The sequence below is a fragment of the Tamandua tetradactyla genome, chromosome 2 (assembly GCF_023851605.1).
Source record: "Tamandua tetradactyla isolate mTamTet1 chromosome 2, mTamTet1.pri, whole genome shotgun sequence".
Classification (NCBI taxonomy): domain Eukaryota; kingdom Metazoa; phylum Chordata; class Mammalia; order Pilosa; family Myrmecophagidae; genus Tamandua; species Tamandua tetradactyla.
Window position 1 is genome coordinate 130,575,341 of NC_135328.1, and position 26,938 is coordinate 130,602,278.

The 26,938-nt window shown below is 53.5% G+C and overlaps 1 long non-coding RNA gene across 2 annotated transcripts; it reads right to left on the bottom strand.

The window, feature by feature from the left end:
• Positions 1–2,078: 2,078 nt before the first annotated feature.
• Positions 2,079–4,367, bottom strand: LOC143662157 (uncharacterized). Of its 2 annotated transcripts, none has more exons than XR_013165187.1 (3): positions 4,240–4,367; positions 3,715–3,791; positions 2,079–2,584 (listed from the first exon to the last, which is right to left on the bottom strand). It is a non-coding gene; the product is annotated as an uncharacterized LOC143662157 (long non-coding RNA). The 2 variants fall into 2 exon arrangements; XR_013165186.1 differs by having other exon boundaries at positions 3,715–3,804.
• Positions 4,368–26,938: the final 22,571 nt, after the last annotated feature.

Sequence of the window (26,938 nt, forward strand, 5' to 3'; positions counted from 1 at the left end):
TTTCTAGGCCCCCGCTCCTTGGGCACCGCTGGAGCCGCCCGTCTGACAGGACGGAGACCTGTTGTGTGTGACCGGCCTTCCCTGCACCCACCCCACCCTGACCCGGCTGGCCCAGAGCTCACAGACTCTGCCTGAGAAAGCGCCCTGAGTCCGGCCTACCCCAGCTGCGGCGGGCCCTTTCCCCGGGTCTTGGCTGCCCACTCCCGCCACCCCAGCCTCTGCGTGCAGGGGGTCAGCTGCCCGGCCGCCGGCCCCCTCCCTCCTGCTCCATCGCCCGAGGCCCTGTGGGGACCCAGTGGGGGTTTGGGGAGACAAGGCTGGGCATGGAGGTATGGGGGGCGTGGAGCTCTGAGCCCAGAAAACCGTGATCTTAAATGGACTCCTTTCCTCTGGCTGTGAACCTTGTAAGGCTGTAGATGTGTGACGGCAGTCAGAGTGGGCTCCATTGAGATGGGGAGAGACAGACAGAAACAGAGAGAGACAGAAACAGAGACAGAGATAGAGACAGACTGACAGATATAGAGACAGAGACAGATAGTGACAGAAACAGAGACAGAGAGATACAGAGAGACAGGGACAGAAACAGAGAGACAGAGACAGGGATACAGAGAGAGGGGCAGAGATATAGAAAGACAGAGAGATACAGAGACAGAGAGGGAGAGAGCAAGCTGCAGCAAGACTCCAGAAGCACATGGAAATCAGAGAGGCTGAGAGAAACGACCACGTGTGCAGCCTGTGCCAGGGTAGCCAGGACGGAGGCCGACCCCAAGCCGCGGGCCTCAGGGAGGCGGCTGGCCCTGGCGATGCGTCATTGTTGGACTTGTAGTTCCAAACCCGCGGGCTGGTTGTGTAAGGCGCCCCATCGCGTGGCACGTGTGGCAGCAGCCAGGAGCCTGCAACAGTGGGCCTCGGAGCACCCGTAGACAGCGGGGCCAGCGCGTCCTCCCGACCCAGGCCATGCAGCACATTCCTCTCTGCCTGGGGACCCCTCCGGGCCAGTGGCCCCACAGCAGCCCCCAACCCAACCCCAGAGGCCTGTCTGTGGGCCGCTGGCTGGGAATCTGTCCTGAGCATTTAGCTGTGACCAGACGCATGTCTCAGGGAAGGAGGATGGAAGCTCAGATGCTGCAGATGTAGGAGAACGCAAGTGGGGTGGTGTGGGGGCGGGGGACGCAGGCTGTGGCAGGGAAGGCACGGCACACAGGGCGCCTCCTGCCCCCATGGCCCTGCTCGGACACGAAGGCATTTTGTGTGTCCTACCAAGAAGGGAGCAGGGAGCCCAGGACCTGTTGAGAGAAGGGCCCAGCCAGGCCCTGTGGCCACGAGCTCCTGGCTGAGTGCTTAGTTTGGGAGCCAAGAGCACCCCGTCACCACAGGCCCCCCAGCGCCGGGCCTGGGGGTCACAGAGTGGGGGTGGGCACCTGAGCTGCCCCCCAAGCACCCCATGGCTTTGTCCTCTCCAGAGGGGAGGGGAGGGACCTAGCATGGCACAGAAGCCCCTTGATGCGTGTGTGTGCATGTGTGCACGTGGGTGTGTATGCGTGCGTGGGTGGGACTTCCCCAGCATGCCGATGGTGTGGTCCTGCAAAGAGCCGCTTCTCATTTCCTCCTTGGGAACAGCCACAAGAACCCACCAGCCCTCAGTTCTCAGGAATGCTGTCTGCAAGGGGCTCAGTGGGCAGCCCCCATGCTCCATCGGGGGACTCCACCCAGGCCTGGCTGCAGGCAGGGAGGCACCCAGGGCTGGGGACGCAGAGACCAGGGCTTGGGGTGCAAGGACAAGGACTGGGGGTGCAGGGACCTGGAATGGGGGTGCAGGTACTCAGTAGTTGGGGTGCAGGGACCCAGGACTGGGGATGCAGGAACTCAGGACTGGGGGTGCAGGGACTCAGGACTGGGGGTGCAGGGACCGGGACTGGGAGTGCAGGGAACCAGGGCTTGGAGAAGCATGGGGGCAAGAGGGGCCTCTGGCCCTGGGGGCTCACCGTGCCCTCACGCAGCAGCCCCTGCGTGGAAGCCTGGCACCCACCGTCCAGCTTAGCCCGCCCCCAGACTCAGTGTCTATAGCTTCATCTCCCTTCCACCCCTGCATGTATTTATTTTACTTGATTTTTTTTGGTTTTGTTTTGTTTTATTTCTTACCACCAACCTATGATAAAAAATAACAGGGTATTTATGGAGTCAGTTTGGCAGCTGATTTCTTTTCTAGAATGATTCTATTTCGTAAAGCAAAGGTCACCGTCATGAGCTAATTGTGGTTTGGATGAAGTGGTGTCTCTCTGTCCCACTCTTTCCTGTGTGCCCGCATCCACCCATCCTCCCGCAGGCCGGGTCAGGAATCCCCCAGGGGCCGACCCCACCGCCGGGCGGGAAGGGTGGAGGGGCCAGGCCAGCGGGCGGAGCCCTCACACCAGCCCTGCCTCACGTCCCAGCTGCCGGGTCCCAGGTTCCCACGAGGTCAGTGCTCAGCTCCACCCCCAGCATGCGGTGGGGGAGGGGCAGCCAGGGGAGGCCCCAGGCGCTGGGCTGCTGCAGACTCGGTGGTCCTCAGGGAGGGCTGGTCCTGGGTGTGGACGGAGGCTCCCTGTCGGTGGAATCACAGCCAGGCTTTAACTCTTAAGCTTGAGTCTCTTTTAAGCCCCTCCTTCGCCTCTTCCTATGTGCTCCTGGGGGTCAGAGGTCAGGTGGGGGACCAGAAGCCATCTGCTGTCAGGGTGCCCTCTGGGACATCAGTGCAGCATTGGCTATGAACTTGGGCCTGCTGCAGGCCAGGCTGTGGGGTTTCAACTTAACGTGCATCCCGGTGGCCAGTGGCCGCGAGAGGCTGGCACACGAGGAGGCCGTGAGAAGCTGGCACAAGAAGAGGCAGGCTGTGCGGTGGGTTCTCAGGACAGCGGCCTCAGCACCAGGCAGCCAAACCACTTCAGTCTCGGCCCCTTGACCCTGCCCGGTGTCTCCCTGCCCAGCACCTCTGTCCGATGGCCGCGGTGCCCGGCTCCACGAGGGCCCCTGCGCCTCTGCAGAATGCCACCCCCTTGCTTGTTGTCTTTGCTCAGATAAACACCTCCTGCATCCTGTTTCTCTTAGGTCACGCGGGCAGGAAGCTGGGGATTGTCCCAGATGTGCGTCAGCGCCCGGCGGCTAGGGCGTGGCACAGCCCCCTCCCGCCACCTGCCGCCGCCCCGAGGCACTTCCCATCCTGTGAGCGGTGGCCCTGGGCATCTGCACAGTCCGGCCACAGCACAGGTGGGGCTGCCCTGGGGTGGACAAGCTTGCCCAGTAGCCACCAGGGGTGCCAGGGCCGTAGGGCCAGGGATCAGTGAGGGGGTGTGGAGGCTGGGGGCGGGCGTGAGGGGCTGTGGAGGGCTGCAGGGCTGCGGGCCTGGGTCTGAGTGACCTGGGGTGAGGCTGGGGCCATGGGGGCTTTTGGCTCTGACTCCTGGTGGGCATTCTGAGGGGGTGTCCGGCCGGTCCCAGGTCTCTGTAGGACTGTCCTAGGGCAGCTCCCACTGCTGGGCTGGGGACTGTCTGGGGGGACACGGGGGTGGGGGGCACGGACACCCCTTGGACAGCCAGAGGGAACCCAGGACGGGGTTGGGGCCAGGCGGGGTCCGTGGGGAGTGGGCGTGGCCGGGTCCTTTAGGCTGGAGGGCAGATGGGGAGAGCGGAGGCCACGAGAGGGGTCCTGCCAGGGCTCGGGGCTGAGATACTCACCCTCAACCCGGGAAGTGGGTCTGAGCTTGGCCGATCATGCAACACGAGGCCATTTTGATTTGTAAAGCTCCTTCTTGCTGTGAAGTATAACTGTGGGTAGAGAGGCACACCTGGCCCAAGCAGACCCCCCCACCCCCGTCCCCTGCTCCCCAGACCTGCCTCCAAGCCTGCCTGTGGGCTCTCAGCAATGTACATCCCCTGAGCGGACTGCGTCCTGCATCCCACCTGCTGCCCGTTGCCCATTGCACGCTGCCCACTGCCCGCTGACCACTTCTTGCTGCCCACTCCATGCTGCCCATTGCCCGCTGCCCGCTGCCCACAGGTGCCATACAAGGCATCTGGGAATCCTGCACCGCTGCATGCAAGGATCTTGGAGTTCTCTGGTAACGCCACTGTTTCCCACACAGTGACCCGTCCAGTGGAGCCCCCACGCTGGCGTCCAGTGCTCCTCGCTGTGGTTGTGATTCTGTGTCCCTAGTTCCTCAGGACACGAGCAGGTTTTCCTCTGCCTGTGCCAGCGTCTACCTTGGTTTCCTTCGGGTCGCCCTTTTCTTTCCTTCTGTAGGAATCCTTCCTGGAGCGGCAGTCCTGTCCAGGCAGCCTCCCTGCTCCAAGTCAGATGGAGGCTGCCCTGGAGGGCGTAGCCAGGCGGAGCTCCGTTTCTCCAGGACGGATGCACAATCCCTCTGGAAGACTCTTCCTTCCACAGGGCCCCGCCGGGTGGGGCTCCAGGTCCCCACGGCGCTGAGCTCCTGGGGCCCGGCCTTGGCTCCATGCATTTCCATCCGCCTTCTAGAACCTCTCATCCGTACACGCACAGGCAAACCTGTGGCTGTTTTGATTGAAATCGTCCGGAATCTATTGATCAATTTTGGGAGAATTGACAACATCTCCTTGTTGATATATGGTATAGCCCTTCCTTGATTTAGGCCTTTTAAATTTTTTCTCAATAATGTTTTATGTTTTTTTCTTTTCACTGTTTAAATCATGCACGTTTGTGCCTAGAATTATCACAGCCCTTAGAGCACAGTGTGTGCTTTGTGCTGGGAATCAGGACCAAGCTTAATCTGCTGCTGCTCCCTGCTCTACGATCTTGTTATGGGTCCTTGACCGATCTTGTGTTTTGCAACAAAAATAAAATTCTTAACTAGGAAAAAAAAAATTACAATCATGGCTTCCAAAATTTTGGGTTCATATTTGCATCCCTTTATTTACAATGACAAAATGTTTTAAATATCTCTAAAAGGCAACATACTGATTATTTTTTTAAAGGGAGAGGTGCAGGTAAATCCACTCTGATACTTTAATATTCTAATACTCTGTGTCTTGAGGTTTTTTTCCTAAGAAATGTTACGTTTAAGACTCACTTTTCATTTTCTTCTTCCCTTGCTCCTTGGGTCTCTTCTCTTTTACCCTAAGTTCCATTGAATAGTTCAAATTTTCTTCAGCTGGTTTGGAACTTATACATTGTATTGGCATTGTTCTGAGTATTAGTATCTATTAAATACTTATTGCAGTCCACGCTTAGGTGTATATTCTCTATCAGTTTCTTAAATTTATCAATATCTATCTTTTGTGCTTTTCAAGCGTGTAGTCTGTTTTGATGAATAAAACCTTTACATTTTAAAAATTAAAAAATTAAATAAATAAATAAATTACCCATGTTTGTTTATGTCAACCCGAAATGCAATAAAGCAACTTACAACTTAACGAAAACCTCTTTGAGCTTCATGTAACACGGCTCTGCAGTGAGCAGAAGAGCTACTGTTAAGGTTTGGCCTTTTCCAGGTTCAGTGTTGGGTCAAATCAGTATTCAGAGAAATGGCAGATCCTTCTCTACCTTTCCCAGGACACACTCAAAGGAAACGTAGATTTTCTAAAATGCCATCCCAGTAAGAACCCAGGCAGGTCACCTGGTCCCTGGGCCACGAGCATGCCACGAGCCTGTGCTGTAGGTTCTCCTGACCTGGGCGTCAGCCTGGAACTGAGTGGTACCCCCGCCCTGCAGGTCTCCAGGGGGCTGCTCAGGAATTCTTTGAATGCCTCTATGCATTCCCCAGGCCTGAGTTATTGAGAAACCACAGAAAAAATAGAGCCTCTTCAGGAATCAAATGTACACAGACCTCTCTGGCACCACTGAAGAAACCTCGCACAGATTTATTTCTCTGCGGCAATTCCACGGATAAACCTGAAACCTTCACGCTGGCATATAATCAAAGGTAATATGCATTGCTTGGAATGACAAAGACTCACCTGTATTCCAGGAGTTTAAACGCCGTTTATTTAGTCTCAGTGCATCTTCAAACAAGTGCTAATTAGTGCTTAGCTAACAAAACCTTCCTATTTCCCAACAAGAAAAGAGTCTCGTGCAGTGGGGACAGGAGGTGGCTTGGATGCAGAAGGTCCAGGCTCTGGGCCTCTTCTCTGTCCCTCCCTGAGCCTCCATCTCCGTAGCTGTCAAGTGGGGCTACCCCTTTCTGGGGCTCCATCACATATAGGAGAACCCATTGAGATGACCGTACTTTGCGAAGCGGCTGTAAGATACATATTGTTCTACAGAATCCATCTCTTCAATCATCTTTTGGATCCCTAATTATCCACATGCATTTTGTGGTAAGATTTCACTTTGGATGATGCGTCTGGGCCCTGAGCAGTTGAAAGGTGCACATTGGACTGTGTCAAGGGGGAAAGAGCATCAGTGGACAAGCCCTCCCCTCCTGAAGGAACGTGTGCTCTTGACCTGCACGACTTAAAGCCCTTTAAACTTGCACTCAGTTTAACCTGTGCTCCTTTGTTTTCTTGGGGCTCTCAGTGAGGAAAATATCAAATCACTTGAAGTGCTTGGAATCTCAGGTAGGACATGAGATTTTGTTGATTTGTCCAGAGTGATGCCCCAATGAATCCCAGAGTGATTCAATCAGTGAATGGAAAAGTATTTACAAAGCCCTCTTCGGGGAATGGTGAGAACGGGGAGAAATTCAACTTCCCCAAGTTGAATTATTGATATTCTCACAAGCAGTGTGGATAACCAAAGCTATAGGCTAAGTCCCCAATCTTGGGGTTTGTTCATATGAAACTTAACCCCACAAAGGATAGGTCAAGCCTACTTAAAATTTAGGCCTAAGAGTCACCCCCAAGAGAGCCTCTTTTCTTGCTCAGATGTGGCCTCTCTCTCCAGCCAACACAACAAGCAAACTCACCACCCTCCCCCTGTCTACGTGGGACATGAGTCCCAGGGGTGTGGACCTTCCTGGCAACGTGGGACAGAAACCCTAGACCTTCTTGACCAAAAGGGGGAAGAGTGAAATCAGACAAGGTGTCAATGGCTGAGAGATTCCAAACAGAGTCGAGAGGTTATCCTGGAGGTTATTCTTATGCATTAAGTAGATATCACCTTGTTGTTCAAGATGTAATGGAGAGGCTGGAGGGAACTGCCTGAAAATGTAGAGCTGTGTTCCAGTAGCCATGTTTCCTGATGATGATTGAATAATGATATAGCTTTCACAATTTGACCGTGTGAGTGTGAAAACCTTGTGTCTGATGCTCTTTTTATCTACCTTATCAACAGACGAGTAGAACATATAGAATAAAAATAAATAATAGGCGGAACAAATGTTAAAATAAATTTAGTTTGAAATGCTAGTGATCAATGAAAGTGAGGGGTAAGGGGTATCGTATGTATAATCTTTTTTTTTTCTGTTTTCATTTTATTTCTTTTTCTGTTGTCTTTTTAATTCTCTTTCTGAATTGATGCAAATGTTCTAAGAAATGATGAATATGCAACTATGTGGTGATATTATGAATTACTGATTATATATGTAGAATGGAATGATCATATGTTAATGTTTTTGTTTGTTTGTTAATTTTTAATTAATAAATAAATTAATTTTAAAAATACCAAACAAACGCAAACATTCTTTTTTTCTTTCTTTCTTTCTTTTTTTTACATGGGCAGGCACCGGAAATCGAACCCGGGTCCTCTGGCATGGCAGGTGAGCATTCTTGCCTGCTGAGCCACCATGGCCCGCCCAAACGCAAACATTCTTAACCTTTGATCATTCCATTCTACATATATAATCAGTAATTCACAATAACATCACATAGTTATATATTCATCATCATGATCATTTCTTGTAACATTTGCACCAATTCAGAAAAAGAAATAAAAAGAAAACAGAAAAAAATTTATATATACCATACCCCTTACCCCTCCCTTTCATTCATCACTAGCATTTCAAACTAAATTTATTTTAACATTTGTTCCCCCATGATTTATTTTTATTACATATGTTCTACTCGTCTGTTGACAAGGTAGATACAAGGAGCATCAGACACAAGGTTTTCACAATCACACAGTCACATTGTGAAAGTTGTATCATTGTTCAGTCATCTTCAAGAAACATGGCTACTGGAACACAGCTCTACATTTTCAGGCAGTTTCCTCCAGCCTCTCCACTACATCTTGAATAACAAGGTGATATCTACTTAATGCATAAGAATAACCTCCAGGGCGGGCCACGGTGGCTCAGCAGGCAAGAATGCTCGCCTGCCATGCCAGAGGACCCGGGTTCGATTCCCAGTGCCTGCCCATGTTTAAAAAAAAAAAAAAGTGTCATAAAAATATCAACACTAATTAAAAAAAAAAAAAAAAAGAATAACCTCCAGGGTAACCTCTTGACTCTGTTTGGAATCTCTCAGCCATTGACACTTTGTCTCATTTCACTCTTCCCTCTTTTGGTCGGGAAAGTTTTCTCAATCCCTTGATTCTGAGTCTCAGCTCATTCTAGGGTTTTTCTCAGTCCCTTGATGCTGAGTCTCAGCTCATTCTAGGATTTCTGTCCCACATTGCCAGGAAGGTCCACACCCCTGGGAGTCATGTCCCACGTAGACGGGGGGAGGGTGGTGAGTCTGCTTGTTGTGTTGGTCCAGTAGGATTCTTGACATTTTTGTTTTCTCAAAAGCATTGAGCTTTGTTCTCAGATGTGGCCATTCCCTGGAAACAGACTGTTCCTGTCTGATCTTACTTTTTAAACTTCATTAGGTGAGAGCAGAGCAATGTTTAATGGGGGTGGGCAATTTCCCCCCATTTCTTAATGCAATAACTGATGCCCTGTGAATTGTGATTTTTTTTCCACTCTGGCCTCCAGGGACAGACACGACCCCCTGCCCCTTGAGGTCTGCAACTCCCTGTGGAACGGTGACTCCCTCTGGCCCTGGGGGATTCCTCATGCTGCACTGGTCAGTCCTTGGGCGAGTTCTCAAGGGGCCTCGGCCACCCCCTTTGCCCTCTCCCGCACCCACTTGGCGCCACCTGCCTCCCCTCCCCCACACCGCAGCTGCCTCCAGTGAGAGGGACCACTGCAGGGGCCCCTGCTCCCCGGCCTGCAGCAGTCCACATCTTGAGCTGCACGGTCCAATTCTGCAAACTGTCATTTCACATATTTTGTTTGGCTTTCCACTTGTTTCAGGTGGGGAGATAAACTCCCCCCACTGCTCTTTACACATCGCATTTAATGATGAAATGTGAGACACTTTCGCTGTGAATCTGGAGATGAGAAAAGGACAGCCGTTAGCTGACAATACTTTTCTAGGGGCAAAGAAACAGCCTCCGTGCTTTGGGTGGGGTGGTGTGCATAGAAAAAGCAAGCAAGCAAAGAAAAACACTACCATAGCCTCTTTCCTCCTAAAGGAATGAACTAGTAGAATTAGGAGGTTGATTTAGCAAGATCACTGGTCATAAGGTTAATTTATAAAAATTAACTGGAATTCGTATACTTGCAATAAAAGTTTCTTAACTAGGACATAAAAAGCACTAAGAGTAACTAATAGAAGAGAGTAACAACCTGACTGGGTTAAGAATTGTGCATCAAAGGACATCACCGAGAGGGCAAGGCAACCCCAGACCAAAACAAAGTTACGTGCAGTCCCTGTCTTACAAAAGACTGCATCCAGAACATACCAAAGGCCCCTACAAATATAGTAAAAATTAAACCCAGAGACCCATTTTTTAAATATGCAAAATACTTGAATGCACACTCTACAAGAGAGGGTACTGATGTAGCCAGTACATGTATGAACACGGGGTCAGCGTCACTGGTCAGCAAGGAAATGCCACGTAAACCACATGTACAAGTCCAGGTATGTGCACAACACACTAACACATGCAAGCCTGCACACGAGAGCTGTGAGGCAGAACAAGTGGGGTTCACTCCCCTAGAGCACTTCTTGGGGGAGCAGAGACCTGCGCGGCCGTGTCTACCAGAGCCAAGTGCCCGCCACCCCTGGGCCCTCTGAGCCGCCCTTAGCTGGGGCCTGGGGGAGGGGTGCCCTACTTGCCCACCCAGTGAGAGGGTGTCATGGCAGTTTTATCGCAACCCACAGACTGGGACATGGCCAAAAGGGTACTGGTCATAAAGGGGGTGGGGGTGGGGCGCTGTGGCCTGTGTCACAGGCAACTGCCAGGCAAACAGGCCAGGGTGTGGGTCCCGTGAAGCCAGGCCGCCGACCTCTGGCAAAGGAGGCAGAGCGGGGCCACCTCTGGGAGGTGCTGGGTAAGGAGCTGGGCCATGGGTCAGAGGTCGTGCACCCCTGCCATTTGCTCTCCTCACCCGATGCCAATTACACCACAACACACATCTTATTTCAAAAAGTAGGACTTCTGGTTTTAAATGGCAGATAAGCACAAGCATTTATTGCCTCTGCTTTAAAATGAAGAAAACACGTTTTTAGAGAGAATGAGAGGAAATGACAGCAGCAAAATTCAGGAAGCTGAAGCTGGAGAGCAGATGGCTGAGCAGGCGGCTCTCTGCAGGCCTGAGAGCAGACCCTGCAGCTGCAGAGGTCACCCCTGACCCTCTGGGGACCTCGGACCAGCGTGCTTGGGCACAGCCGAGGCGGGTGGGAGAGGGGTGACTGAGTCTTCCTGCTGGAGACCGTGAGCCCGGCCCCAGCCGCGCCCCCTGGGCAGGACGTGGGAGGACCCCAAAGTGTCAGCCAGCAGTGCACCCCAATTTTCCAGAGTCCCAGCCCCAGCCCCCCCAGCGAAGCCACCAGTGCACGTGGCTCCTGCTGCCCCTGGAGGCCTGGGAGGTGGGGCAGGGGACACACCCGGGCTGCAGATCTCCCCGCCGCCCCAGCACAGCACGAACACAGCAACGTAGGGCTCGGAGAGGAGGCCCCGCATCTCCGAGACAGGAGCCGGAACTCCACGTAAGGAGCATCCACCAGGGGGCCCGAAAGCAGGGGCGTGGGCGCAGACGGTACGCGGATGCTCGCTGCAGCTCGGAGGCCGACGCAGCCCGCGCGGGGGCAGGTGGCTGGGGGCCCGCAGGGCCCGTCCGACCCACAGGCGCCCAGCGCCGTGGAGAAGAAAGGTGAGCCGGCCCAGGCTGCACGGTGGGGTTCGAGGACGCTGTGCGGCGACATGATCCACTTACACGAAATACTCACATTTCCAAGCACAGAGACGGCAGGTTACCGGGGCAGGAGGTTTTGCAAAATGGCTGGGGAGCGTGTGCCTGAGGTGAGGAGAAAGGAGGAGAGGTGGATGAGGCGGTGTAATACAGAACCGTGAATGTGGTTGTGATTACTGAACTGGACTCCTGAAAGTGGTTCAAATGGGAGAGTCTGAGTTGTACACGTTAGGACAATTTAAAATAAAAAAGCTTTTTAAGAAAAAAGAAGCATTCAGACTACAAGGCAGAAACTCTTGTGACTAAATGGTGGCAAAAATGAACATCTCAATAAAAGGTCAGAAAGATGAATTTCAAGAAGGCTTCCAAAAAGTAGTACAATGCAAACAAACAAGCAGAAGGAAAATCAGAGAGAAGATTTTTTAAAAATACAATTAGAGATCCTGAAGAGTTCCTGCAACCTATAAAAGGAATTCCAGAAAGAACAGAGAAAAGGAAGGGAGAAAATCACCAGGTGGGTTCCTGGTGGGGGCAGAGGGGCAGAGGGCACGGAGAGACCCCCACCCGGGCAGGCATCCTCAAACCTGGTCAACACCAGGACCACATGGAGATCCTCAAACGCCCAGGGAGGGGAGTCCGGCCTGGTGGGGCCCTGGGTGGGTGGGGGGGGCAGCCAGGCCAGCCCAGGGCTAAGGGGAGGCACTCAACCTGGCATCCAGTGCAGACCTTCTCACACCTGCGCCCTTTCCTGGGAAATTTACCGCATTCCCTCGAGCAGAACTAGAAGGCAGCTGGCCCACCCCCGGCCCTTTGCACAACCAGCCCGTACTAGCCTGTTTCCGCATCACTCACTTGCCTGGTTCCAGCCCCTTCCTGCTGTGCCCTGAGCCGGAGGCTCTCAAACCTTGCACGGGTGTGTCTCTGATGAGAATAAAGATCTGAAATGCGTTGACTGACGTCTGCGGCCCCCGAAAAAGGCCCCCCAGGTGAGGTCTGAGGCTGCGGAGCCTGAGCCCGCAGCGTGCGGCCTGGACCCGGGTAGCCTGCGCCCCCCACCCTACCGGCCAGGTCCATTGCCCCTGTGCCTGTCCCTCGGCTGCGCGGCTGCCAGCTCCTTCGCCACCGCCCAGCCCCCCACCCCCATCTGGCGGGGCAGCTCCGGCCGGCCGGGGCTGTCGGGAACCCGGCCTCACCGACCTGTGCCAGCGCCGGCTCTCCCCAGCCAGCCCCGCGCCTTGTCCCGCGTCCCCGCATCTTCGGCTAGCGGGGTTCCCGCGGCTGCTGCGCGCTGGGAGCCGTCCTCTCCCTGATGCGGTTGCCCTCGGTGTCTCCTCTAGCGCCCGCCCTCCTCGGCGCGACCCTGGGGATGTCTGTGCTCCACCGCACTCGGTGCTCTCCTGCGGCCTTCTGTGCCCGGGTGTCCAGGCTGCCTGCTCTCCCGCCGTCCCCACCTGGTGACAAGCGCGGCTCAGGCCCACGAGCCCTGTGCCGCCCTCGTGTTTCCACAGGAGTTTTAGTATCAGGTTGTCAGACCACAGGAAAAGCAGCTGCTGGGTTTACTTAGGGTTGCATTTGAGGGCATGGTCAGCTTGGGGTGGAATGAGCCTTGTTGATGGTGATGCCTCAATAATGCTCTCTCCCTTTACGTGGGTTTTCATCTCTGTGGTGAAGGTGGATGTTTTCTTTCTGTAGGAGCTTTACATGTCTTTTGCTTGATTTTTGTTGAAATCTGACATTTTATATTCTTTGAAAATGCCGCTTGTAAGTTCCACTTTCGAACTTGCTGCCACTTGGCCATCAAAGTGATTTCTGACTTTGATTTTGATCCCAGGTTCCTGGCCAACCTCTCTCATTAATAATTGAGGTAAAGATTCTTTTACATGGTTTGCCAAACCCCAACCAAAACCATTCGCGTTAACCCTAAAGAACACCTAGGGCTCTATCTGAGATTCTTCAAAGGTTTCGGGCACTCAGTTTGCTTTCCAGAAACCTACAACCTCCAGATGGGTTCCTAGGCCAGATAGGTCCTGAAATGCAAAGGGCCCAGCCTCTACAGAACATCAGATAGTTCCAGCCTCACATCCCATAGTATCGACACTCCTTTCCAACATGAAAAAAAAGTTAGAGTGGCAGAGCACAAATACCCCTAAAGATTGGGAGAAAGATCAAAGGAGAAGGAGAAGTAATAAAAGAGAAGAATAGGATTTAACAAATGAGTATGACAGCTGAATCATTATATTGATATTTCTTTTAGTCTCCAGTGTTTTGGAGTAGCTAGAAGGAAAAACCTAAAATTGTGGCACTGCCACCCATACCATACCCTGAAATCTGTTCTATAATTACTTGTTGAATGTATTTTGAAATGTATGGCTCTTTTTGTATACATGTTATATTTCACAGTTAAAAAAATGAACTGGAAAAAAAAAAGATTCCTTTAGATTATATATGCACACACTCAGAGCATCTGCAAATAGTGACAACGTAGTTTCTTCCCTTCCATTCCTTCTACTTTTTATTTCTCCCTTTTCCCCTGACTGTACTGCCTGGGTCCTTGAGCCTTCTTGTCTTCCCCTCGCTTCAAAGGAACAACTTTACCGCAGTGCTTTATAGATCACGGACTTTCTATTCAACTCCTAGTTTGCCCAGAGGGCTTATTGGGAGCTGATGTTGGATTTTATCAGATACTCTTGATGCATTCACTGAGCTAATGATAGGCTTTTCCTCTCCCGTCAGTTCATACGATGGATTGTATTTATTGGCTTTGTAATTTAACCAACTTTCCAGGGTGCATTGCCATTTTTATATATTGTCCAGTTTGGCTTGGCAACTTTTGTTGTTACTGTTAGGAGTTCACGCCTTGTTCACAGCTGAACTTGGAGCCAGATTTTCCTTTCCCAAATGCCTGTATCTGGTTACATAAACAGATCCAACTGGTCCCTAAAAATGAAATGGATAACAGCTTCTCCTTTCCTTTTCTCGAAACCGTTTGTCTCAGATGATTTCTTCCTTAAATGTGTCATAGAAATTGAATCTGCAGTTTTCTTTGTGGAAAAATGTGACTATTGATTCTGTCTGCGTCGACATTTCCCCCCTACAGATTTATCTATTTCATTTACATTTCCAAATTTATTGCCACGAGTCATTCATAATATCCTCTTGTTATCTTTCAGATGTCCACGGCATTTTGGATATTGTTTTGGGGGGCCATCTTTTTATTTCCCTTGTTTGTCAATCTAATGAGTCCATTTAGACAAGCAGCTTTTGGCTTTGCTGGTTGTCTCTGTGGCCTGCCCTCCCCACCCAGTAAATTAATTTTTCTCTTATGCTGATTATTTCCTTTGTTCTGCCTTCTTTGGGTTTGTTTTGTTCATTATTTCCTAACTTCTTGAGATTTGCACTTAGCTCATTAATTTCCTCCCTTCTTTCTGTTTCATAGATCCCATAAGTTTCAATGTATATTATTTTTGTTATTGTTCAGTTCAAGACATTTTCTCATGATTTTTTTTCTTTTACACATGTGCAAATTAAAAAATTGTTTCTTCATTTCCAAACCCTGCAAAATATTCAGTTATCTTCCTGGGAGTGGTCAGTTACCAGCTTTCTATGGCCTCAGCCCTTCGATTTGATTAAAATGTGTTGCTGTTGTGTCCAGTGCTGGGAATTTTTCAGTCATTCTCTCCCCCAATATTGCCTCTGCCCCCGCCATTCTCCCCCTGGAACTCCAGTGGAATATATGTTAGATCCTTTTACTCCATTATCCATGTGTTTCTAGCCCTTTTTCCCCTGTGTAATATTCTAGACAACTTCTTCTGCTCTCTTTTCCTCTTTACTAATTCTTCATTTGTGTCCGAAATACTACTAAACCCATCTGTGCCGGTTTAAATCTGTTGTGTACCCCAGAAAAGCCACGTTCTTTAATCCTCATTCCATATTACTGGGTGGGATCTTTTTTTGTTTCCATGGAGATGTGACCCACCCAATTGTGGGTGGTAACTTTTGATTAGGTAGTTTCCATGGAGATGAGTCACCACCCATTCAAGGTGGGGTTGCTTACTGGAGCCCTTTAGGAGGGAATCATTTTGAAACAAGCTTCAGAGCCAACAGAGCCGGAGACCTTTGGAAATACAGAAGGAAAATTCCCCAGGGAAGCCATTGAAGAAGTCTGGAAAGAAAGCTAGCAGGGTTGCCAGGTGCCTTCCCAGCTGACAGAGGTGTTCCAGATGGCATCAGCCTTTCTTGAGTGAAGGTAACCTTTTGTTGGTGCCTTAATGTGGACATTTTCACAGCCATAGAACTGTAAACTTGCAACTTAAATTCCCTTTTCAAAAACCATTCCGTTTCTGATATATTGCATTCCAGCAACTTTAACAAACTAAAACACCATCTATTGTTTCTATTTCAGTTGTTTATGTTTTCTTTCCTAGAATTCATAATCAGGTTCTTTTTCAGATGTGCTGTTTCTCTTCTCTTGGCTTCCTGCAGCCTGAGCTTGTCTTTTACCCTTTGGAGCATCTTGCCCCTAACTCTTCTGTTGTCTGCATCTGGAAATTCCCAACTCGTCTCTCTTCCCCTGTTTCTGTGCCTGCACACTGAGGCTGGCTTTTATCTGATGTTTGCTACTTGCCACCCTTGCAAAGGGGTTTGTGAGGTCCCCTGGACACTGGATGAAGGTGCCCCCAGAGAGACGGACAATATTTGGGGCTTTGTGCAATGACAGAGGAGGTAATTGAGGGGTTTTGATGGCTGTTTTAAAACAACCCCTCTGGCTGTTTTATATATGTATAACCTGGTATTTAGAGATGAGAATGAAGCTGATCAAGTCAATATTAAGGTAATTCAGAACCCAGGGATAAGGAAGACATTGTCTATATTTTAGAACCTCACCTACTCTTTGAGACCAAAGGGAGAAAGGTTTATTTTGTCCAGAACCTAAATTTTCTGTAGCACATAATCTAACTCAACCTGTCTGGATAGATCATTTAAACAATCGAAACACAGGGAGCCCAGAATAAGAATGAGGACCTTTAATCCTGTATAGGTTAATGTAATGTCTCAATACATCCGAGAATATATTAAGCAGATAATCAAAAAGTATTGGCAAAGTCCATTGAAGGATGGGATGAAAAGATGGAACTATAAAACTTTACCAGGGGGATTTCCCTGATACTGTGTCAAACATTAGGGCACCCAATAGGGCACCCAAACCAATAGGGCAAGCCCTTGATCCTGAGGCTTACTCTCGTGAAGCTTATGTAGGTAAGGGAGAAGCTTAGCCTATCTACAGGCATGCCTAAGAGTTACTTCTGGAGGACCTCTGTTGCTGCTCAGATGTGGCCTCAGTCTCTCTAAGCCCAATTCTGCAAGTGAAATCATTGCCCTCCACCCTACATGGGACATGACATCCAGGGGCAAAAGTCTCACTGGCAACATAGCAGATGACTCCCAGGGATGAGTCTGGCCCAGGCACTGTGGGATCAACAATGCCATCCTGACCAAAAGGAAGAAAAGAAGTGTAATGAGTAAGTATCAGTGGCTGAGAGAGCTCAAACAGAGTCGAGAGGCTACACTGGAGGTCACTCCTATGCAAGCTTCAGTTAGACCTTGCTACCTACCATAACTTCACAAACCCCAACCAAAACCATTCCAGCCAATCCTAAAGAACACCTAGGGCAATATATAAGATTCTGCAAAGGTTGCATACACTAGAGCAACTTTCCAGAAACCTACAACCTCCAGATGGGTCCCTGGACCAGATAAACCCTGAAACCTAGAGGACCCAGCCTCTCCAGAACATCAGATAGTTCCATCTCCATATCAGTGACAGCCCCTTCCAACATGGAAAAGTTAGTGGCCGTACCCCAAATAATCCTAAAGAGTGGGATAAAAAATAAAAGGTGGTGGTGGAGTTATACAGAGAAGGTAGGTTTAGCAAATGAATATGAATGCTGAATCATTAAATTGATATTTCTTTTAGTCTCCAGTATCTTAGAGCAGCTAGAAGTAAAAACCTAAAATTGTGGAATTGCAACACATACCAAACTCCGAAATCTGTTCTACAACTAATTGTTCCTCTGTGCTTTGAAATTTATTGCTTTTTTTGTATATATGCTATTTTTCACAAGAAAAGAAAATAAAAGTTGATGGTGATGATAAAAAACTATTGATTCCTTCTAGCCTCCAATGTTCTGGAGCAGCTAGAAGGAAAAATCTGAGAGGATGGTGTGGTGTCCCATGACAAACTCTGGGATCTGTCCTGTAACCACTTGTTGAAGAGCGCTTTGAAAACTATTGCTTTTTTCTTTCATTGTTTTATATATATATATATATATGTTTTATTATACAATAAAAAAAGTTTTTCCTTGTGTCTGATGCTTTTATCTGCCTTGTCAACAGACGAGTAGAACATATGGAATAAAAATAAATAATAGGGGGAACAAATGTTAAAATAAATTTAGTTTGAAATGCTAGTGATCAATGAAAGAGAGGGGTAAGGGGTGTGGTATGTATTTATTTTTTTTGTTTTCATTTTATTTCTTTTTCTGAACAGATGCAAATGTTCCAAGAAATAATCATGATGATGAATATGCAACTATGTGATGATATTGTGAATTACTGATTATATATTTAGAATGGAAGGATCAAAATAAGAATGTTTGCGTTTGTTTTGTATTTAAAAAATTTGAATTAAAAATGTAAAAAAAAAAAAAAAAGCTTTAAAAAGAACCTCTGGGGCAGGCCACGGTGGCTCAGCAGGCAAGAATGCTTGCCTGCCATGCCAGAGGACCCAGGTTCGATTCCCGGTGCCTGCCCATGTGAAAAAAAAAAAAAAGAAAAAAAAGAACCTCTGTCCACCTGTGGCACCCGGTCGGGCACAGAGGGCTGTGAGGCAGGGGGCATATGCAGAGGCTCAGAGGTCTGGGGGATCTCGTGGAAGCAACGGCGGGAAGGGGCCACTACCCAGGGCTGTGGAGTGCAACCAAGAGGCGGCAGTCTTAGCCCTCTGAGCTACGTGGGTGGCAGCGGGGCCGACCTCCAAGGCAGTCCCCCATCTCCCAGGGGGCCAGCCACCCAGGGTGGGTGCAGGAACAAACCAGAAGATGTAGTTCCCTCCTCCAGCCACACCAGGGCCTCAGGACACCCCACAATGGGGACCCCCTGGCGCACCTGCCCCCTGCATCTGGTGGGGGGGCCTGTTGGTGTCGGGGCTGCTTGGGAGCCCACTCCTGCAGGAGGCAAGGGCTCCTGGGGCTCCTGGGGCCAGAGATCACCCAGCAGGCACCCCTCACTGACTGCCGGGGGGCTCAGCTGGCCCAGGACGGTGGGGGGCGGCCACGAGGGGGCCACGCTGCTCTTGGGCAGCTGGGGAAGCAGGGCCATGGCCAGGCTGCCCCACCCCAGCCCAGGGCTGGGTCCCGGACAGGGGGCCCCAGGCCATGATCTCTGCTCGGCGTGACCCCGGACACAGGGCCTGTCCTCTGCCCTCCAGGCTCCCCTGACCCCGGTCTCCTCAGCTGAGCCCGAGTGTGAAGCAGGACAGGACACGCTGGAAACATACAGCCCTCGTTCAGCCAGGGTCCCGCTTCTGACCACAGAGGGCTGGACAGCCAGTGGACAGGGGGTCTTCTCTACAGGACCGTCCAGTCCTGGCTGCAAAGACTGAGCCTGGGGCCCTCAGCGGCTGTGGGTGGGGTGCAGACCCCCATCCCCACACACCTCCCAGAGCCCTTCACTTTACGCCCTACCTGCAGCAGGTGAGGTTCCAATGGGAGGGCCGAGCCCACCTGACTCCCAGGGGCCCTGCAGATGCAGCACCCCTGCAGGCACCTGCTCACCCGCGGCCTGGACACCCCCACACTCTGCCTCCTCCACCTCCACCACTGGGGCCCCCTCCAGGCCTGAGCGCCAAGTGAGGCCTCCAGGGGTCCCAGCACAGAGCCACACTACGGGGCGCCAGCAGGGCCGAGTAGTTTGGATCTGAGGTTTTGGAGCTTTTCTGTGCAGGCCCAGCTGCATACTGGGTTCTTTTCCTTTAGGAAGTTGCTTCCCAGGAAAAGGAAGCCTTGATTTTAGGTTAACCGGTCAGTGCAGCTCAGTGACTTCCTTTTGCACCTGGCTTCTGAGCCTCTCAGGAGCGTGGGTTCTGTCTGCTGGACCTAAGTAAGCAGCTTCCGAAACAACAGACTGGCGTGCCTCCCCATCCGACAAGGGGGCGCCCAGGGCCCCACCCAGAGGGGGGAGGGCAGTGCCGTCTGCTTCCGGACATGGAGAGCCCTTCCCGTGGGTTCCAGGTGCAGCGTCCTAGCCCCAGGTGATTGGGTGGCACCATCAGCCATCCGAGGGGACGTGGGCGAGCCTACCCCCGCTCCCTTCCCCCTACCCCCACCCTCCCCCGCTGCCCCGGGCCCCTGCCCGGTGCGGTGGCAGCATGGACAGCCCCTCCCCGGTGCGGGAGGTGGGGGTCCGGCTGGGACGCCGGCTGCGTCCTTGCCCACGACCCTTCGGGCTCTGAAACAGGATGGCAGACGGTGACACCCCAGGTTCAGTTCAGCCTCAGGTCGGGCGGGGCCTCGGCCCTGGTGGACGCACATTCCTGACCGACGGAGGAAGCGCAGCCCTGGCTGGGAGCACAATGCCGGGAAGTGGCCGGCGAGGCCCGGGGGCGGCGGGGCTGAGCTGGGGTCTGCGCAGAGCCGGATGGAGGCCGCGCGTGGGAACGTCCGGGCGGGTGTGAGGCGCTTTCCTGGGGTGGGGGTGGGGGGTGGGAGGCTGTTCTGCACAGGGTGGGGGTCTGGGTTGGAGTCAGCGTGAGAGCAGGTGGAGGAGGAGACGTTTGGGGGCGGGGCGGGGGTTCCTCGGCAGCCCCCCTCCCCCCCCCCCCCGCTGCCCGGGGAGGGGGGAGCTGCCCCGCCCCAGCGCTGCCAGCCACGTTGGGACCCTGTGGCGCCCGAGCCACTGCGCCGGGCTCAGCCCCCGACTCCCACCCCGGCCTCCCCGCAGAAGCACCCACCTGCCCAGCACCTGCACCCTCTGCCCTGGGCTGCTCCACCCCCGAGGCTGCATCCCCGGGAGGGCCCCTGCCGACCCCCAACAGGTGAGCGTGAGGGCCCCATCCGCCACCCCGCCGGCTCGGTGTGTGAAGCAGAGCAGCAGTGCGGGGCGCCCGGCCTCCGTGGGGGAGCGCCTCTCTGCGTAAGTATGGGCTCGTGCAGGCGCGTGTGCACGTACAGGTGTGTGCACACACGTGAGTGCTGGCTATGCACACCTCACCCCAGGTGAGTGTGTAGGGCACACAAGTGCAAGCTGTAGCACCATGTGCCCCAGGATGGGCGTGTACACGTGTGTGTGAGGGACGCGCAGAAGGGGTGGTGGAGGGTGGAGGCCCCTGCTGGGCAAAGGGCCACAACCTACCTGGTCCAGGGGGCTGACGCCGTACCTGTGCTGCTCCCTACGCCTGTCCCAGCCGAACACCGCCTGGGCTCTCCCTGTCCCGACCCCCACCCCGTTCCCTCCCTAACCCTTACCCCGTCCCTGACCCCAACCCCGTTCCCTCCCTGTCCTGACCCCATCCCTGTCCCCGTCCCTGTCCCCAACCCCGTCCCCATCCCTGTCCCCATCCCCATCCCCCAATCCCATCCCATCCCTGACCCTGTCCCCATCCCTGTCCCCGTCCCTGTCCCCAACCCCATCCCCATCCCTGACCCTATCCCTGTCCCCATCCCTGTCCCCATCCGTGTCCCAGCAGCTGCAGGAAGCCCAGGACCTCCTTTCCATGCTGGGTCCTCCTTTGGGGCTGCACATCCAGGGGCTGCACATCCAGCAGCACTGACCGGCATTCCTGCCTGGGGGCAGCACCCCATGAGCTCAGCCCCGCTGCCACATTGGCCAGCCATTTCCCAAGTGGGAACGGGGGGCCAGCTACAGAGCCCCCCAGGTGCCTGGGGCTGGTCAGCCGAGTTGGGACCTGCACCTCTCCCCATAGGACAGGCAGTGTCTGCTCTCCTGGCCCCAAGCCGAGCCTGAGCCCATCCGGCCAGGCAGTGCTGAGCTGCCCCAGGGGGACATGGTGGCCGGCGGCTGCATCACCGGAGAGGAAAGCTGACCCGGAAAGGCCCATTCCGCCCCCGGGTGGAATCCAAGCCAAGGGACCAGAGAGGCAGCGGACGTCCTGAAGGACGCGAGGGGTTTCCAGGTATTGTCACCCACGTGAGACTCCACGGCCCAGGGGCGGGGACGGAACACCTAAGGGGCAGGTGCCAGAGGCTGCAGGGGCCATGGGGGGCTCCTCCACCCGCCGTCACCCTCACCCATGCCGTTGGCCTGACCTGTGACCTCATGGACATGGCCCGGGCCACAACGAATGTGGGGGGCAGTGAGGGAAGCTGCTGGGGGGGCTGTTGCAGCTTCGTGGCACATCCTGGAAAGGCCATGGGCACCACTGCCCAAGCACTGCTGAGCCCCCTCATCCCACTGCAGCCGGGGTGTGGGTGGCTGGGGACAAGGAGCTCTGCGCACAAGCGTCGCGGGCTGGGGACGGGGCTGAGGAAGGACAGCAGGCGTTCCAGAAGAATCCGAGGTGGGCTGGCCCGGCCAGAGCAGTGAGGTGGGCGGCAGGTTGGGAAGAGAGAGGGGCCCCAGCGCAGCAGGGGGGTGCTCCCAGGTCTGAAAGGTGAACTCTGCCAGCTGCCCCTCACCAGGGAGGATGCCCCCCCACCGGCTGACTTGGGGGTCCCCCACTGGTGGTCCCTGAAGGACTCTGGGTGCCACTTGTTCACCTGGTGGGGTGGGCTTAAAGCGGTGCAATGGACGCCCTCTGCTTCCCGAACCCCCGTGCGTGGAAGGCTCCTGCCAGAGCAGGTCGGGGACATGCAAGGGACCACACCACCCAGGAGCAGAAGGTGCCAGTGAGGGTCTGCGGGCGCCAGGCTTGGGGCCCCCAGCCCGGCCCGTGCCCCTGCACCACCCCCAATAGAGCCTGGCCTGCAGTCTCCGGGGGCCTGGGGGAGGGGCGGTCAGCGTGGTCACTCAGCCCATCACCACGCTGGGAAGCCCCCACCTGGCTGAGAAGTGGACCTCTGAGCCCCTCCTGGAGGAGCTGGGGGCTCGGCATGCCCCAGGGAAGGGGGCGGTGTGCCCATGATGGGGCCAGGGCAGCAGAGACCTGGGAGCCCGGTCCCCTTGACTGCCCTGGCCCTTGCGGAAAGTGGACAGGACCGGGTGGGTGGCTTCCAGGTGCCAGGCCCAGCTGCCCTGTCCCCCCAAACTTTATCAGGTCTGGCTACAGCCAGCAGGGTCCCAGGGGCCCTGGACCACAGTGCCCACCCGGCAGGAGCAGTTTGGGTGGGCAGGGGCTGGGGGAGCCCCAGGCAGGGTGCAGCATTTCTCCCATGGGACAGGCACCTGGCTGGGCCCCGCCCCCCCCAAGCCCCCCTTGCCTCTGCTGTTAGGAAGGCTGAGGCTGTCCCTGCCCCTGGCCCCATAGAGCGCCCACCCCTTCCATCTGACGGAGGTCCTGGGGCCCAGGAACCACAGCCCCATCCCCTGGGGACCCAGAAGGAAGGTGGGATTTGGGTCCGGGTGTAACTGTCCACCACAGGAGCCCAGACGGAGGCTGCCCCCGTCCACTCCTGCTGTCCTCAGCTTGCACAGGCGCCACTTGAGGCCCAGGGTCAGGGACAAGAGCTGCCAGGGCCAGGTGGCTCGTTTCAGGCAGCAGCTTCTGCATGGGGGCTCAGCGTGTGGCCAGGGGTCACCACAGTGCAGCCGAGGTCATGTACAGGGTCTGCTGGGCCAGGCCGTGTCCGGACATGGTCACCGTCCCCAGGCCCGGTCACCATGCCCCACGAGCACAGGCCGAAGCAGAGGGCGGACTTGCCTCCATCTAGGGTTCACCGGCCTTCCATCACCCACCCATCTGTCCATCCTTTGTCCACCCATCCTGCCATGTTCATCTGTCCACTGTCTCCCCGTCCGTGCCTGCGTGTCCCTCCATCTGTCTGTTGCTGCGTGTTTCCCCCAAGCACCCATCCATGGCCGTGTGAGAGCGGGAATGGCTTCAGCGTACCCAGTAGCTGCCACTGTCCTGGACGCAGTAGGTGGCCGCAGACACGCGATGAATGCTCAGAACTCACCACTGCTGCCCCACCACCCACTCCTCGGTCAGCCCTGGGGCTCCTCCATGTGGGCGTGGCCAGTGCCACGGGGCAGGGGCGGGGCTTGCAGGCCACCACCCCTCACCCCTGCCCAGCCCTGCCCGGCCCCTGTATGGGCTCTGGACAAAGCTCATGGGTGGGGCAGGTTCTGGGAGGTCTGAGGTGGGATGTGGGGTTCCAAGTGTGTCTGAGGCTGTCTCCTTCATGCCATCACTGTCACGATCCCCCTGGGGGCTGGTCGCAGGCCGCACCCCGGGTGAAGTACACTGCCAGACTGTCTGCTGCCCGCCAGGGCCCTGGCTCCCCTCACCCGCAGCCCCAGCCTGCCCTCTGGGGTGGGCTGGGAAGAGGGGGCTGCGTCTGTGCCCTGGGGACAGGCTCCTGGTGGGCTCCTGCTGGGGGCTGCCGTGGCCCACCTGCCGTCTGTGTTCGTGGATCTGTGTGGCCACGCGGGAGATGGCACGGGTCAGAGGGGCCCAGGTGCCCCGCCCGGGCTCCCCACACCCATCACGGCAAACAGCCACACGGTCCCATTCAGGGCACCCCGCCCCTCCAGCACCCACCCCTTCCAAGGTGGAGGGACAGGCGCCCTACGGGGGGTGCAGGGCATGGAGCCCGCTGGGCCTGTAGCAGCCTCTGCAAGGTGTGAGCTCAGCCTGGTGAAGACGATTCACGCACCTGCAGCTCACCCACTAAACGTGGCCATCCAGAGGTTTTGGGTGCCCACCGTGCTGGGCAGCCGTCACCGCACTCAACCCTACAGCATTTTCGTCAGCCCTGAAGTCCCCACCCGGCAGCAGACCCTACCCCGCGCCCGGCAGCCACTGACCTACTGTGGGCATCCGTGGATCTGCTTGAGGAATAGGCATTTCACGTAAGCGTGGCCACACAGGAGCTGGCCTTTTGCGACCGGCTGCTTCGCGCAGCCCTTCTCAGCGTGCATCCGCTTTGCAGCCTCATTCGGCATTTCATCCTTTTCTGACTCGATCATATTCCTTTTCCTGTGTGTGCGCATCACGGAGGGGCTCTGGGGTTTCTCCTCCTTCATGCCCCCTCCCACATTCTCCTGGGCGTCTCTGCGGGGGAATTTTCATTTTCCCTCCGTTTCTCCCTGGCGGAATGGCCGGCTCGTGTGCAGGCGCCGTGCTCCCCCACGGCCGCGCGCTGCCCCGGTGTCCCTCCCCCCAGCGTGAGTCCCAGCATCCACGCGCCCTTGGCCCCACGTGTTACCTGGCCCTCTGGTTCCAGGCATCCTAGGTGGCACCTCAAAGAGGTGGCTGTGTCCCCGGAGGTCTTGCCGTGTGCCTTTGGCCATTTGTCTTCTTAGGAGAAATGTTGCTTCAAACCCTTTGCCCAATTTTAATGAGGCTATTTGTCTCTTCTTCTTTTTTTTTTTATAACTTTTTTTGGTTGTATAATATAACATATATACAAATGAAGAAAGAAAAAAGCAATAGTTTTCAAAGCACTCTTCAACAAGTGGTTACAGGACAGATCCCAGACTTTGTCATGGGCTACCATATCATCCTCTCAGATTTTTCCTTCCAGCTGCTCCAGAACATTGGAGGCTAGAAGGAATATATATATATATATATATATATATATAATCATGACTTTTTTTCTTTTCTTGTAAAAAATAGCATATATACAAAAAAACAATAAATTTCAAAGCACAACACAACAATTAGTTATACAACAGATTTCAGAGATTGGTATGGGTTACAATGCCACAATTTTAAGTTTTTACTCCTAGCTGCTCTGAGATACTTGAGGCTAAAAGAAATATCAGTTTAATGATTCAGCAATCACATTTGTTTGTTAAACCTACATTCTCTGTATAACTCCACCATCACCTTTGATCTTTCTAACCCACTCTTTAGGGGTATTTAGGCTATGTCCATTCTAACTTTTTCGTGTTGGAAGGGGCTGTCAATAATGTGGGGTAGGGAGATGGAACTAGCTGATGTTCTGGAGAGGCTGGGCCCTCTAGGTTTCAGGAACTATCAGGACCAGGGACCCATCTGGAGGTTGTAAGTTTCTGGAAAGTTACCCTAAGTGCACAGAACCTTTGTAGAATCTTATATATTGCCCTAGGTGTTCTTTAAAATTAGCTGGAATGGTTTTGGTTGGCAAAATCATTGATCTTGAGGCTTACTCTTGTGAAGCTTGTATATATAGCAGAAAAGCTTAGCCTACCTACAGGCATGCCTAAGAGTTACTTCTGGAGGAACTCTGTTGTTGCTCAGATGTGGCCTCAGTCTCTCTAAGCCCAACTCTGCAAGTGAAATCATTGCCCTCCCCACTACGTGGGACATGACATCCAGGGGTGAAAGTCTCCCTGGAGATGTGGGAAATGACTCCCAGGGATGAGTCTGGCCCAGGTACTGTGGGATCAACAATGCCATCCTGACCAAAAGGGGGAAAAGAAGTGTAACAAATAAGTTATCAGTGGCTGGGAAAGTTCAAATAGAGTCCCATGTAGGGGGGAGGGCAATGATTTCACTTACAGAGTTGGGCTTAGAGAGGGTGAGGCCACATCTGAGCCACAAAAGAGGTCCTCCAGAAGTAACTCTTAGGCATACCTATAGGCAGGCTAAGTTTTTCTGTTGCATACATAAGCTTTGCAAGAGTAAGCCTCAAGATCAAGGGGTTGGCCTATTGATTTGAGTGTCCCTAATGTTTGAGACAGTATCTGGGATTTCCCCAGTGGTAAAGTTTAATGGTTCCATCTTTTTCTCCCATCCCTCAAGGAACTTTGCCAATACTTTTTGATTATCTGTTTAATTTAATATATTCTGGGATGTATTCAGGCATTTTATTAAACTGTACAGGATTAAAGGCCCTCACTCTTATTCTGGGCTCCCTGTGTTTTGATTGTTTCAATGATCTATCCAGACAGGTTGAGTTAGATTATGCCCTACAGAAAATTTCAGTTCCAGAGCAAATAAACCTTTCTTCCTTTGGTCTCAAAGAGTATGTGTGGTTCTAAAATATAGACACTGTCTTCCTTACCCCTGTGTTCTTAATTACCTTAAACCTGGCCTGATCACCTTCGTTCTTATCTCTGAATACCATTTGTCTCTTTATTACTGCATTATCACACATTCTAGAAACAATTCCCTTAGCAGATATGCAAGTTGCAAAACTTTTTTCCCTCCCATGGGTGGTCTTTGCACGTCCTCCACACTGTCCTGTGAGATGCAGGTTTTCAGCACAGATGACGTCCAGTTGTCTGTTTGCTGCAGCTCATGCTTTGGGGTCATGTGGAGAAACTGAGGCCGGGCCACGTCATGAAGACTTACGCTTTTCTCTGAGGGTTTTAGGATCTACCGCTCCATTTAGGCCCTGGGTGAGCTCACCTCCACCAGCGGTGTCAGGTGGGACGGGTCAACATTTACAGCCTTTCCCCAACCCCAGCCGAAGGTGAGCATTTCCCTCCAGGTCTCACTCCTTCCCAAGGCTAGTGGCTCCTCGGCCAGCCCAGCCAGACCCCTCTCTAGGGGTGGGGCGGCCCCAGGCTCAGTGCACTGTGCTGGCACAGCCAGGAGGCTGCAAGTAGGGGAGAGGTCTGCCCCCGTCTGCCTGGCCCAGGGGGCTGCGCTGAGCCGCTGGGTGTGGAGGGGCCCCCGCCAGCTGAATGGGAAGAGCAAAAGCAGGACCAGC